The sequence below is a fragment of the Suricata suricatta genome, chromosome 8, assembly GCF_006229205.1.
Source record: "Suricata suricatta isolate VVHF042 chromosome 8, meerkat_22Aug2017_6uvM2_HiC, whole genome shotgun sequence".
In the NCBI taxonomy this organism is placed as follows: Eukaryota; Metazoa; Chordata; class Mammalia; order Carnivora; family Herpestidae; genus Suricata; species Suricata suricatta.
Genome location: NC_043707.1, coordinates 84,975,523 through 84,990,995, shown reverse-complemented (window position 1 = coordinate 84,990,995; position 15,473 = coordinate 84,975,523). Strand labels below are relative to the sequence as shown.

The following is a 15,473-nucleotide window of genomic DNA, read 5'->3' as shown; positions in this document are numbered from 1 at the left end:
CTCTCTCTCACTTACGTGCACACAGCATTAGAACTTGCCTTCTCCGGTATAATTCTAAAACATAGGATGCTCTACAAGGACATAATTGTGGGGCTTGGCCCTGGCCTCACATTGTAGAGCTGACGGCACAAAGAAATGTGTGGGAGAAGAGCAAGTGTCTTGATGGGTGCCAGACTTTCTTCTCACTGCTCCTTTCTTAACCCCAGTCACCTGCAGTTTCTATCAGCAAGGCTGGCCAGCAGGACATCCTCTCTCCGGTCCCCGCTACACTCTCAGTCTTTCTGTATAAATTTTCTTGATTCCTCTTCCTTTTCGCTTCCATTTTCAACATATTGTCCTAGCCAGAAGGTGAGAGAATCAGTATGTACATGGAGTGAGAAGGGAGGAGAGAAAGGCACAGGACAGGAGCACGAGGAGACTCTGGTACCAGTCCTTTCTAGGGACTGTATGGAAATTCATTCTGTGCCTCAGTCTCTGACGTGGGCACTGAAGAGGATTTTGAAAGGGGCCACTTTTGTATTGGGTATATTTTATCTTACCAGTACCATCCTTCCAGATTAACCCCTATTTCAACTTTCATGCCTTTCCTTGGCTTCTATAAAGAAATCCTATCCCCACTCATCACCAAAACTGAACTATTCTATGTCCCACTCTTATAAGGCTTTAAGCTAATAAAAATAATTTTTTTGGGATATTAGAGAGCGCTTTACTGTGTTATTTTTACCCACATAATGCATTTACTTTCTATGAGAAGCCTCCCATGTCCTTGCTTAAAGAGCCAATTCTAGAATTTTAGATCTTAGGGTGAGTACTATGGGATCAAGAGATTTTTTAAATCTTTAAAACATAATAATAATAGCTCACATGCATTTTTTTTACTAAATGTCAAGCACCTTTCTAAGTGCTTTACATATTTTAGTTTTCTTGCTGCTCATACCAATCCTAGAGGGAAAGGTCTACTAATAAATTGACCTTACAGATGAATATACTGAGGTACAGAGAGAGCAAGTACTTTACTACCGTCATAGAGCTAGTAAGTAGTTGAACTAGGATTTGAACCCAAGTAATGTGGCTCCAGAAACCCTGCTTCCAACCATCTAGATGGTGGTCAGAAAACCTACCAAGGTTGAATTAGCTTGGGAAGAAGGCATGAGTGCTGGTCTTGGCTCTCCCTCTAAGGACTTGTGTGATCTTGGGCAATTCACTTCAACTCTGAGTATCAACTGAACTAAATTTGTAGATTATGTTCTTATAATTTTTGGATACTGTGATATTGTGATGTAATAAAAATATATATATTAGTCTTCATCCCTAGCTACTGAAATAGTGCTGAATGATAACAGTGTCATTATGATATTGGCTTTTGTCCTCAGTTCCTGAAAAAGCTCCAGAAAAATACAAGTGAAAGGAGCATCTTTTGGTATTCATAAGAAGCCCCTTTCAACCTTATCTGAGTTTATGTTAATGAGGAGACTTTCAGAAAGCCCCTAAGATGGTGGGCTCCTTGCCAGAGAAATTAACCATATGATTAGAGGGTTGGCACTTCTAATCCCATTCTCTGACCTCTGGGGAGAAGAGAGGAATTAAAGATGAGTCAATCACTAATGGCCAATGATGTAATCAATCATGCCTATGTATTGAAAGCCTCCATATGAAATCCTAACGTAGGGGGTTCAGAAGGCTTCCAGACTAACAAACACATTGAGGTACTGGGAGGGAGGTGTACCCAGAAAGGACACAGACACTCTGCACCTCTTCCATACACCTTGCCCTACGTATCTCTTCCATCTGGTTGTTTCTGAATCGTATCTTTTTATAATAAACTTGTATCTAGTAAGTAAATTGTTTTCCCAAGTTTTTTGAGTCATTCATGCAAATTAATGAACCCAAGGTGAAGGTCCTGGGAACCTCTGATATTTGGTTGTTTGTCAGAAGTCTGAGAGGCATGCACTTGTGACTGGCATCTGAAGTGGGGGGGGGGGCAGTCTTGAAGACTGATCTCTTAACGTGGGGGTCTGCTCTAACTCTGAATAGTCAGCATCATACCTGAATTGTAGGACACCCAGCTAGTGTTCAAAAATTGGTGGGTGTGGGGAAAACCTCGCATGTTTGATGTCAGAAGTGTGGAGAGTATGGTGTAGAAGAAATAGTATTTTCCTTTTAAAAGCAGAACCATTACTTTCAGTGCAGGTCCAACTACAAGCCTGATATACAGGACATATAAAAGAGAGATCTTGAGCCCAGCCTATGCTAATAGCTGGCCTCAGACTGTTCAAAATCCAACCCATCACCTTTGTCCCTAGTTCCACTACACACATGCATGTGTGTGTGTGTGCGTGCACACACACACACACACACACACACACACACACACATACACAGTAGCTCTTGCAGATAAGGCTCTATTGAACCCAGTTGAAATCCTCTTGACTCAGTGGTCTCTACTGCCTCTTCCAGCAGTAGGATTCCATGTAATCAGTTGTCTAGACACACCCAGGAATAAAATATCAAAATATGTTTTCCTCTCGTCTATGCTCTCAAGTGGAAATAGCTAGGCTTAGAGTCAGAAAACAAGAGCAAGGAACAAGTCATCTTTTCACTTGATTTCCTTTAGGGCTCAAGCAAATATGGAAATACTATTTTAAATCCTCACCCTATGCTGTGAATCTCCCTCAGAGAAGCATAAATGAGAAGTACAGCTTCTAAGCACTTAGCACAGTGACTGGCATCTTGGAAGCATCTGATGAATGATCATTGAGGCTGACTTGACCATGATAGCTAAAAATGTCTGAGACTCACAATGTAAATAACTATATTACCCTGGGCAGAACTCTTTGAGACTAATTCCATTAGGTAAATTTCATGGACCTTATTTTCCCTCTGACTTCAATAAAAGTACATTGAGACTCATCAATGTTAAATTCTTCCCTCTTCTAATACTGAATGTAGGTAGTAGAGTTAGATGTGCTTACATTCTTCCCATCTCCAGATAATCTCTTAAAAACTTCATCCTCTCTTTTCTGCACAATGGGACACATTCATCATTAATTCATTTATTTTTCTACATTATTGTCCCACTTTTGATATGTATTCCCCTCGAAAGCACAAGGTATAAGAGATGATGTCCTTAAGGGTCTAGAGAGATCAAGAAAGATCCCCCAGTCTTTGGGTTGCTTTGTAATGCACCTGCCTGCATGCAGGACACTAGTGAACACTCCTCTGTGACAAGGGACTCTGGATACCTGAACTAGGGGATCTAATTGCTCTGCTCACTTTCTTAGAAATTCACTATATGCCAAAAAGTGAACTGATGTAGGCAGAAATCTATATTTTGTAACTTAGTCTAAAATATCTGACATGTTAGATTCCCCTCTTTCTCTAGTGCATTAAACATGGGGTGATGCTCAGGAGCATTTGTGAAGGTAAGTTTTGTAGGCTCTGAAGGGCTCGGAGGAGAGTCAGAATGACTTGAGGAGGCTCCCATAGTGTGCTTTTGAGTTTTTCAGTCTTCAAAATGTGTCATGTTGCATGCTTTGGCTTTGGAGGGCACTTTGTATGCCTGTGTGGCCCGACATAGTAACAAGCAGACAGCAGCCTAATGCAAATGGGCTGAGTGAGTGAATGGAAGATTGAGTGAGTGATAACTAGAACTAATGGGGAAACTGTGGTCCAATGATAAGAGCACCTGACAGGAAGCAGAATCGTGTTACCAAATGTTAACCAATCAAAGCGTTGGAGCTGTGCTGATAGTTTCCTGTTCAGCTTCCTTACATGTCAAAAGAATTTTACTCGAATACTCTCAGTTCTTGGAAGGGAAGTATTTTTTCTACTGTATCAGCCTCTGACTCCACAGAGGGTTGCTGAGAGGGCCCTAGAGAAAGCATATGGGTTCCCAAGCTCAGACTATTCAGACCTTGTAGCCTAAGGCTGTTCTGCTCCTCACACCATCCTGCCAACCACACCTGCCCTCCTCCCTGTCAGCCTGAAACATTGCCTCCTGGACTTCCCATCACCTACCTAAAGCCATTCCACAGGCATAATAATCGACTTAGACAAGGTTTTCCCTTCACATTACCTTATAAACTTAACATGAGTGTAAGAGGTGTTTACACTCAATGAGACTAATTTGATACTTTTCAATCAATAACTTAATATTCCATCCAATTTAAGAGTTTGTCCAATGATGGCACCAAGGAACCTTCACTGGGAAGAGATAAGAGGCATTCTGAGTGACATGGATGCCCAAAAGTTTGGATACCATCATCACTAACTTCAATCCTAATTGTAGTTAATAACTATTTGTTGAAACATGTACTGTGTATCTAGTATCGTGGTAAGCTCTGTAAGCCTTAGTTTTTTTTAACCTAAAACCCCTTATTGGACATCCTCACATTTTTTATTCATCCTATTTGTACTGCAGTCATTAAAATAAATTTAAAACATACTCCCATGTCTACTATGTGTCTATATTTCAGTCTTCACTGGCTTGGAGACTGGGGGAAGGAGAGGAAATGAGAGGGTGTGGGACACTAAGATTAAAAAGATGTGGTCTCTCATTCAAGGAATCCAGTGGGGGAGCTAGAAACATGTGCAGCTGACTGTCATATAGCTCAAACAGTAGGAGATAATCACAGAGGCCTAAATAAATTATCATGGATGCACAAAGGGGGCAGTTGTTAATTCTGAATCAGGAACCAGTAAAGAATTCTTAAGTAGGTATAATTACAATGGGCCTTAGAGGGAGCAGGACTTTCTCAAGTAAGAACGTTCAAACAAAGAAAACAGTAGAAACAGAATTATGAAGGTGCATACAGTGTTTGGGGAAAGAACTCCCCAAAGGCTGGGATCTTATGGTCAGATAACACTGGAATGGTAGAGTTATGCAGATGTAAAGCATTCAGGGTTTGCATGATGGGCACTGGGAAAACACCAGACATTTCTGGGGATACCATTACTATATACACTCTCCAAAGGAAAGAACTGAGGCTTAGAAAGGGAAGAAACTCATTTCTAGGCCAAGTGTAGAGCTGAAGTTTAACAACAAAGCCCAAATGCTATACCTGGTCTTCTTTTGCTTTTTGAGATATAATTATCTCATACCATTATATTAGTTTCAGGTGTACAACATAATGATTAGGTATATACATTTTGTGAAATGATCACCATAGTAAATCCAGTTAACATCCACCATCCATGTATAGTTTCAGGTTTTCTTTTTCTGTATAGTTACAAGTCTTCTTTTTCTCGTGATGAGAATTTTTGATATCTACTGTCTTAGCAACTTTCAAAGAGGCAATACAGTTGTCTTCACGGAGTATATCCTAGCTAATACAGTCATTGATGTTAATGGCTACCAGATATTCTGATTTAATTACTGGAAAATAATTGCTGTAGCTCTTTTTGATAACATGTTTTCTGTTTTTCTGAGATGAGTTTTTCAAAAAAGTTATAAATTGATAAGATGAACATAGAGACCTGGAAGGTTAACTTTGAGATTAGATCTGACAACAATTCAGTTAGTGTCACTTGAGGCAGAATATAAGCCACATATAAAAGGGTTTAAAGCAGGGAACTAAGTTCAATGGTTAAGTTCAGCCATCTTTATGTACCACTTTAAATACTGTGGCCATTTTAAAACTGGTTTGACGTATAAAAATCATAGAATCATGGGTTGGGGAAAGCCTTCCAAAAGATATTTGCAGGCCCAGTTTCTACAGTAAACTCCCTTGTGGTTTTTTAGTATTTGCCTGAACATTTGCTGTCATAGAAAACTTATTACTTTCTAAGATTGGCCTTTCCACCTTAGGCACCACCAACTTTGCTTCTTTTTGCATTGGGTCAAAAATTTTCTATTGCTTCTCCCCATAAACCAAGTCCAACCTATAGGACATATCATCATATTTCATGTGATACTCTTCCAAGTATTTGAGAAAATTGCATCACAGTTTTTGGATGAAGCCAGGGATGAGGAGAAACTTGAGAAGACAAATATTTGAAAGAATATTAATCAAAACATTTATAGTGTTTAACTTTGAGTGGTAGAATATAAGAGGTTTTTCTTTGGTTTTTCTGTTCTTTGTTGCTTGAATTTTATACATGAATATATATCCTAATTAGAATGAAAAGAAAAAGTAAAGCTATTCACATTTTGGGAAAAACATTAAAGTCCTAAGTAATGGATATGAATTAATACTTCATGTTGAAGTGAAGTGAATCAAAGAATCTTAAATCTGGAATCTGTGAGCAATAAACTTTAGTCTCCCCCAGTCCTAGACATACATCATAGGGATTCATTAAAGATGCATCAATAACTAAATAAATCCAAAAATTATTCATTTAATCAGTGATAAAATTCTATCAAAATCCAACCCAAATAGTCTGATTCTCATTTCTTTCTTGGAAGTATAGTCATTACCAGAGCAGTCATGGTACTAACAACCAAGTTGTTACTGTTCTCGATCCAAGTACTAAGACAAAAAGGACACTTACATTCTATTTTAAACTGATTTTATGTCTTTTTTTTATTGTGTGTTTTCCCCAATGCATTTCCAAATGTACAGGAGTAGTCTGTCCTTTATTGATTTTATAGCCAGAGAAAAACAAAGGACAGAAATAAACTATTGTTCTGTCTGAACTATGGTAAATTTCCGAGAATTTTGCACTAAATAATATGATGATAATGATGATGGAACATGGCATGTATACTGTGAAAATTAATAAAGGGAAACCTCACTAAAATGCAGTAGGGAGGCCAGAAAAAGGAAATCTCGGCCATACTACTCAAGGTCAAGAATTGTCAATTACAGATCCCAACAGAAAGGTCAACAAGAAAGAATCAACAGTCATAGGCCCCAACAGGAAGAGATGTACTTTGCATCCCCTACAAAAACTTGACTATGCCAGCAATTTAGAGAATGAGAAATGATCACCACCTTGAACTCTTGCCCTTCTCCAGTGGACTGTTCTTCAAAGAAACCCCTCCCAACTTTTCCTCCTTCTCCATAAAATAACATTCCTTTCCTTTGTTGGACTAGCCTATGGTTTTGCCATTGCTTGCTTGCCTTGAATTGCAAATCTCTGATATTCCCAAATAAACCCATTTTTGCTGGTAAATAACTGACCGTTTTATTTTTAAAGTTAACAGTACTAAGCAAAGTGATTTGCATATGTTATCTCTTCTAATATTTACAGCTACCCTATCAACTAGAAATTATTATCCCCATAGTCCTTCACAAATCAGGAAATTGAGGGGGCAGAAATGTGTTATACATGTCTCTATTAGACAGTGGTAGAAAGCATTAACTAATTTGGCCAGACCCAATTTATTGCTTTTCAGACAAGAATTTCATACTGAAATTCACCTTTTTGCTTAGATGCCTTATTATTTATTTTCCTTGGATTTCACTTGACAAAATTGTTATAGAGACTTTTCTGGGTTCCTCAAAAAATTATAAATGGAACTACCATATAGCCCAGCAATTCCACGTCTGGGTATATATCTGAAGGAAACAAAGTCACTATCACAATGAGATATTTGCACACCCATGTTCATGGCAGCATTATTTACAAACCACTTAAGTGTTGTTTCCATAGATACAATGAAATAGAGTTTATTCATACATGAAAAACAGGAAATCTTGCCACTTGCAATGACATAGATGGACCTTGCACTGCTAAGTGAAATAGATAAATGAGTACAAAGGTCAGGATGTCTCTGCCACTTTATCAATATGGTTATGGATTCCTACAGCAATTCATATTGCTACTATAGCTACTCGTATCACTACTAATAAACACCAATAACCCACTACCCACTACATATTTATTGTACCCATAACTCTTCTAGAATATTTACATACTTAATCCTCATGGCTACCCTATAAAGTAAGTATAAAAATCACAATTCTTCATATACAAAAATCTTAAAGAGTTTAAAAAATTATTTTCAAGTTCCATGGCTTTTATACCAAAGCTTGATGTCAGGTCTGGCTCCAAAACATATTTTCATACCCTTAATGATAATCCAACCACAATACTTATCCTCTAAAAGAAGATCCTGCTTATCTAGCTGACATCTTAGTTGCTTCTTTTCTTTCTCCAAAAATATCCCTCTCCCCTTTCCAAAGGGTTGTGTTGGGCAATTGAGAAAGAGCCCCTAAATATGAGAGGACCATTCTTCATCCAGTGAAATAGAGAATGGTGTTTCCCACTAAGGAACTTCAAGTAATGTGTATAATCATTCATTGTTACTTTAATTTTTTCTGAACATATTCTCATATTAAAAATTACTTTTATAAAATGAGGCCCATAAGTTACTATATTATTTTTTAAATTATACTATTATTAATAACAAACCATTATGAAAATCTCCAGGCTCCATTTCTCATGCAAATTACTTAGAAGCCGGCAGATAAATGGGAATTTGCCTTTTAAACATTTGCCCTAAGCATTGACTCATTTGATTTGGTTTCATTAACTATCGCTTAGCAAAAATAAATAAATAAATAAGTAAAGATTTACATGTTGAACTTATTCTGAATAAATAAATGTTAATTGATCGCTGAGATTTTTGAAATTGTTGACTCCTATAATTATATTGAAATAGTAGAGATAATATGCAAAATTAGACCAAAGCTAAACTCCATGATGTATCGATTTTTCATGTTATATAGTTATTGGTACATTGTCATTTGAATTCATTTCTTGATAACAGAATTCAAGTTTTGGAGATGCCAACATTTTATTCCCTTGTACTACATGTTCTGCACTATTCTTATCAGTCTGATAAGTTCTGTAGAAAACAGAGCATCTAGTTGAAGAGAGAATACTGGCAAATGAATAAAATGTCATATATACGTAACAGATTTGCCTGCTAGCAGCAAGGAAAGAAAGACTCAAAACAGGGAACAGTTTTTCTGTTTCTTAAAGATAAAATATTCTCCATTCTAGAACTGCACTGTATTTTGCAGGAAGAAGTTTGAGCAAATTTCAAAATTAAGCAGGGGAGATGATAAACAGAAGGGTTTTACTGCTGACAAAGGCCTGTTCTCCCTCTCTTCCATCTTGAATTTTAAAAATTCTCCCAGGAGTCCCTCTGTAGTTAGGAAGCAAAAGTACTTTTCAGTTCTCAGTAAACCTGCTCCTGAATTAAGCAGAAGAGGAAGTGTGAAAGGAAAAACAATAGCAGCAACAACAACAAAAAACAAAGGGGCTGAAAGAGATGTGTATACTTAGTAACCTGAATCGATATAAACTCAGCATCCCACAAAACTCACAGGCCTGGACAGGAAGCCCCAATGCAGCCTTTCTGTGCAACCATGTACTACCAGGCACTGACACTCCCTCCTCTGCAGAAGCAATTCTGTATCCACCAAAGAAGGGTCAGAATATTTACAGTAGGGGCGCCTGGGTGGCTCAGTCGGTTAAGCCTCCGACTTCGGCTCAGGTCAGATCTCACATTCGTGGATTTGAGCCCTGCGTCAGGCTCTGTGCTGACAGCTAGCTCAGAGCCTGGAGCCTGCTTCCAGTTCTGTGTCTCCTTCTCTCTCTGCCCCTCCCCCTCTATGGTCTGTCTCTCTCTGTATCAAAAATAAATAAAACATTAAAAAAAATATTTACAGTAGTGCGTGAATGCCCAGGTTGGGCATATAGACTTTCAGATGTTTACTAAGAATCTTGTGAGCTGATTCTAATCAGTACTGTCAGAAAAGCTGCCTGTCCACTGCTTCCCAAAATTGTTTGTGGCTGTTTCCAAATGCCCAGGCATCATGATAGTCAAAACCTTTCTCTCAAGGGGCCTCTAGAAAACAGGGTATCTAATAAAAAAAAAAAAAGGAGGCAAAAGGATCAAAGGCAAAGAAAGGATTCTAAAGGGGATAAAGACTACCAGACAGGCTACAATGAGATATCACCTCACACTCACACCATTCAGAATGACTGAAATCAACAACACAAGAAACAAGTGTTGGGGAGAATGTGGAGAAATGGAACCCTCGTGCACTGTTGGTAGGAATGGAAACTGGTGCAGACACTGTGGAAAACGGTATGGACATTCCTCAAAAAACTAAAAATAGAACTACCCCATGATCCAGTAATTCCACTGCTAAGTATTTACTCAAAGAATATGGAACACTAATTCAAACAGGTATATGCATCCTTATGTTTATTGCAAAATTACTTACAAAAGCTTAATTATGGAAGAAGCCCAAGTGCCCATTGACAGATGAATAGATAAGGAAGATGTGATACACACACACACACACACACACACACACACACACACACACACAATGGAATATTATTCAGCCATAAAAAAGAACGAAATCTTGCCAGTTGCAACATCATGGATGGAGCTAGAAGTATTATGCTAAGTGAAAGAAGTCAGTCAGAGAAAGAAAATGCCATATGATTTCACTCATATGTGAAATTTAAGAAACAAAACAAATGAAAACAAAAACAAAAGGGGATAAAAGAGAGACAAACCAAGAAAGAGACTCTTAACTACAGAGAATAAACTGAAGGGTATCAGAGGGGAGGTGGGAAGGAGGATGGGATGAGCACTGAATGACATACAGAATTGTTGAATCGTTATATTGTACACCTGAAACTCATGTAACACTGTATGTTAACTACCCTGGAATTAAAATAAAAAACTTAATAAAATTTTTAAAAAAGGAAATACACATTTGAGATGTAATGGATATCACACACATAGATACACACCACACACACACACACACACACACACACACACACACACACACTGATAAGTCCAAGCATATGAAAATCTATACGACTTAATCTCTGTGATCTCTCATGAGCCAAAATTAAAGAAGTAAATAAGATACCTAACAACACAAACTAGGATTTGGTAATTTGGATGATGAACAAAGTGAAAGCAAGCAGAAAACCTTAACAAGTAGAAAGCGTGGCCCCTATATTTAAGGATATTGTAATTTGGCTGAGAAAAGAGAACAATCTCGAAGGAGAGGGAGAACAGGAACCTAAAAATTCTTCTTAGAAAAAAGGGAACAGAAACATCTGAGGGGCTTCCTATTTCTGTCTCCTAGAGGGGTTCCTATGAGCTGTTTTTCAAGATTCAGAAGAAAAAAACTTGTGTGTGTTTAGCTGACAAGGTCAGCTGCACGACATTCCATAGAGAGAGGAGAATCGTGTTTTTCAATTAGAAGATCACACAGATAGACCAACCCAGATCATACAGATGAGGAAACTAAACTTAAAAAAAGCCGTCTATTTTTCCCAAATGCGCACATCCTATGTGGGACTGGAACCAGTTTTCTAATATCACTTGTGTGTTCTGGTGAGTGCCCAGTACTAAATTAGCAAGACGGCACTATAGTTGCTTGATATGAGAATATTGCAATTAATTTTCAATGTTCCGTCAGTGAAGTGAGGGTAGTAAAGTAATATTAACCATCGACTAGTTGTATAGAACTTTCAAAAGTGCCTTATCTTATTTAATCCTGCTAATGTTGTGCTGATGAGAAAATTCAATTCAGAGACGTTTACTGACTTGTCAAGGGCAAATAACCAGTAAATAGCAAATTAGATAATTAGGCATGAGCGTCCTGACTCCTTTCCCAATGTTGGAAATTTTCCTTTTCATTATGACCTAAAAAATTTTGTGGAACATTTTGGTGGAATAATTTTGGTTAAAAATACTTTAAAATATTTTAAATCAAATATCTAACATCTTAGCAGTGGTCAATATTAATAAAATTAACATTTTAATTATTTGTTTTTAATGAAAATTCTGCTGAAGGCATAGTAACAGATATAATCAAAATGGGCATGGTGAAGAGAAAAGTCTGGGCTAAAAATAGGGCCATACACCTCTAATTAGGACTGCGTCACCCTTTAAGGCAATGATTCCTCTTCAGAGCTGGGTCATGAATCAATATTACTTCTCCAAATGTTTTGAACTAAAAATTAATTTTATCACCACAATTCCTAAAAATTCTGGGCAAAAAAAAGTTTAAATAGTCAAGGGTTGTTGAAAATAAATATAAATAGCTTTTCGTCTAAAAATGGCTTTTCAAGGGATCTTCTAAGGGAGAAGATTCCAAACCAGTGATTCATGAAAAGCCACTTGCAATTCTATGCACATCTTCTACTGCTTTCCAATCCATGTAGTTACATCTAAAATGGAGGCTGGTTTGGTATCAAAGAGTGGCTTCCAATAGACAAATACTTTAGTGTTTTAAGATCTCATTTCCAACTTCCTCAATAAGGCTAGAAAAATCCAAAGATAAATGTCATTAGTTGCTCCAGACTTTTCCCTGTAGAGAAATACAAACTATAAACATCAATAGAGCATTTTACTAATAGCTTAAAGTGTTGGTTTAAAGCATCATTAATTTTACATTTGTAAGAAGATCTGTAAGTGTCCGCCTTGCATTTTCACTGAAAGGATTCAATCATTAAGGTCATCCTTGCTGCCTTGGTTCTAAATTGCAAGGCAAAGATGTGTGTAGTACATGCAGAAGTGTAACTATGTGTGTATCCATACACACATGTAACATAATAACATAAAGTTACATAATAGAAAATAACAGAAAGTTATATTCTAATCATTTAGCTCATTTGCATATAGCATATTGCACTTTGAGGTGGAGTATATTTTCTTATTGACTTTTTAAAAAATAGTTTATTGTCAAGTTGGTTTCCATGTAACACCCAGTGCTCTTCCCCACAAGTGCCCTCCTCCATCACCACCACCTCTTTTCCCCCCTGCCCCTTCCCCTTCAACCCTCAGTTCGTTTTCAGTATTCAATAGTCTCTCAGGTTTTACATCCCTCTCTCTCCCCAACTCTCTTTCCCTTTTCCCCTCCCCCTGGTCCTCCATTAGGTTTCTCCTGGTTTCCTGTTAGACCTATGAGTGCAAACATATGGTATCTGTCCTTCTCTGCCTGACTTATTTCACTTAGCATTATTGACTTTTAAATAGCTTCATTTTAAGTCTTTCTTGCTCGATTAGCACAAAGGAAAACGGAAACAAGCTCTTTGTTGTAAGGCAAGTGCATCACTGAATTACTTGTAATTAAAAAATAGTAATTCTTTTACTTTTGACCTGTTTGTGGTGAGTAGTCGACACTGCCCCTCCTCTGGTCAGGATTGTGTTATTTCTTTCACCCATGTGATGACAATATTTAAAATTGACTGCAGCTCCTCTTGTAATAATTCTATCCCTGATTATGTTGCTTTACTATTATGAGCATATAATGAGATGTCAGGCAAATTTGGCATTCACGGGGAAGTAATTATATTGACTTAGCTCCAGTTTTAGATTTTAGCTTTCTAACCAAACATGGAAAGTCATGAAGTTCCTTGAGTCATAAAGACTCTTTCACAGTCAGAATTCCTAACCTGTGTCCATAAATTTCTAAGATGTCCACAGATAGAATTCAGGAGGGCCTTACAGCCTCTGACACAGTGTAAAAATTCTCTGTGCTTTTGGTGAGGAGGGGATCCATTCTTTTCATCTGATTATCAGGGGGGCCTCTGATCCCAAAGTGGTTAAAAGCCAGTTAAATCTAATTTTTAAAAGCTTCCAATTGGCGGTAATGGTTTCAGAATTATGTTCCTCCAATGTTCTTTTCAAGATAAAAAGGGAACAATCTTATATATTATCTTCAAAGCCTTCTTTTCAATATCGTATAAGAATATTGGGCAAACACTGATTATCCATAGACCTCGCTTACTTGGCCTCAGAAATTTCCAGTAGACTAATGAATACTCTTGCTCTAATTTTTTTTTTTTGGTCAGATTTGGGCTTTAAATTTTTCAACCCCCCCATTCCATACAAACCAGAGGCTTAAGTTAGTCATAGAGATTATGACTTGAACTTTGTCTTCAAAATGTGTGGTAATAGCTCTATGCTTGGGGTATTACAGACTGGCATGAACTCAGAAGAAAACACTGGCCAAAAAAGAGACATCTGCCCAGAGGTGGACTGCTCTTTGATAAAAATCTTCTTTAAATTAAATAAAGCTGCTACAGCTCTGTTACACAGACTAAATATGCAAAAATTTCATAAATTAGTTCCCTCTTACCAAGGCAAGTGTCTGGAAGTGTGAACTTAAGAGTAATTATCACAGACTTTTAAAGCTCCTGGGAGAAATGGACTCATTCCCTTTAGATATCCCTTTGAGAGACATATAACCCCAGGGCCTCTTATCAAGAACAAAATAGGGATTGGAGACATCAATAGAAAGATGATACTTTCTAAGAAATTGTACCTCCTTATTTGTGAAAAGGTTTATGTGATTATGGAAGTGGATCAGGGCCCATGGTTATCCAGGTATTGTTGTAGTGGGAGCGCCACATTTTTGTGCAGTCAGACACAAACTGGCATTCTAGTGCCTGCCACTTCAGAAAATGTCAGAGCGGTGCCTTTCAGATCCAAGATCCCACAGACGGCCTTGTACTGCAACACCTCAGAGGCATAGCCATGTGTCTCAACCGTCATGGCCCTTGCCCTACAGCATAAGCCTCCAACTGGGAGCAATGAGTATATTTGTATATTTGGCAATGTCTGATTTCTGATTGCCATAGCTAGAGAAGTATTAGTAGTATCTAGTGGGTAGAGGCCAGGGATACAGGGATACTGTTAAACACCCTACAAAGCACAGGACAGCCTCCACAACGAAGAATAATTTGGCCCATTGTGCTGAGGGGCTGAGGTGGAGAAATCCTGCCCTAAGCTGATGCCACTCTTGCCCATTCTGAGAGGAAGTTATAGATATATGCTCTATTTAGACCTACACTACTCACAGGGATACTAGAATTTAGTTCATTTGAATGCTTTAGAAACTGTAATTTGGGGCAAAATGCCCACCCCTTCCCAACTAACACCAACTCCTTTCTTTAAAACTCATGTTAAATGTCATCTCTTATAGGAAATGATTTCCTGTTTTAGCATCACCTCCCTCTTATGCTTACTCTAATAGCAGCTCTGATCAATTATTTCCTATTTCTCTACTAGATTATAAATTCATTGAAAGCTGGGTTTTTAAAATAAAAAACCCTTGTGTATTAACACCTACCAGAATGCTTGGCACATAATTGGTACAACAACAAACACACGTTGAAGGAAAGAATAAGCCCAGAGGATTGGCTTGGATTCTGAGTACCCAACCTCCAAACTGGATTTACTCAAAACTGTTATGGATGGACATAACAACTTCTAAGGATATCTAAGGATATCTGAGTCCATGTCTGACTGTGTAATGATTCATTTTTTGGCATTACGTTCTACATTGTAGTGGTATTTCTGGTTAACAGAAGGGTAACACAGTAAATACTATAGAGATCATCAGACCTGGTTGGAAGCCTAGGACCCCATGGAAGAAACCATGGACAGAGCTTTCTTTAAATAACTTTCCTACTAAGAAGGAGGGCAAGCTTGATGTGCTACTTGTATGAGTTTGGTTTAACAGCCTATAACAGAGCAT

The 15,473-nt window shown here is 37.8% G+C and overlaps 1 protein-coding gene across 3 annotated transcripts in view; it reads right to left on the bottom strand.

Moving 5' to 3' along the window:
- Positions 1 to 15,473, bottom strand: part of PTGER3 (prostaglandin E receptor 3) — a 172,196-nt gene that overhangs the window by 117,653 nt on the left and 39,070 nt on the right. The gene's annotated exons all lie outside the window — the stretch shown is intronic.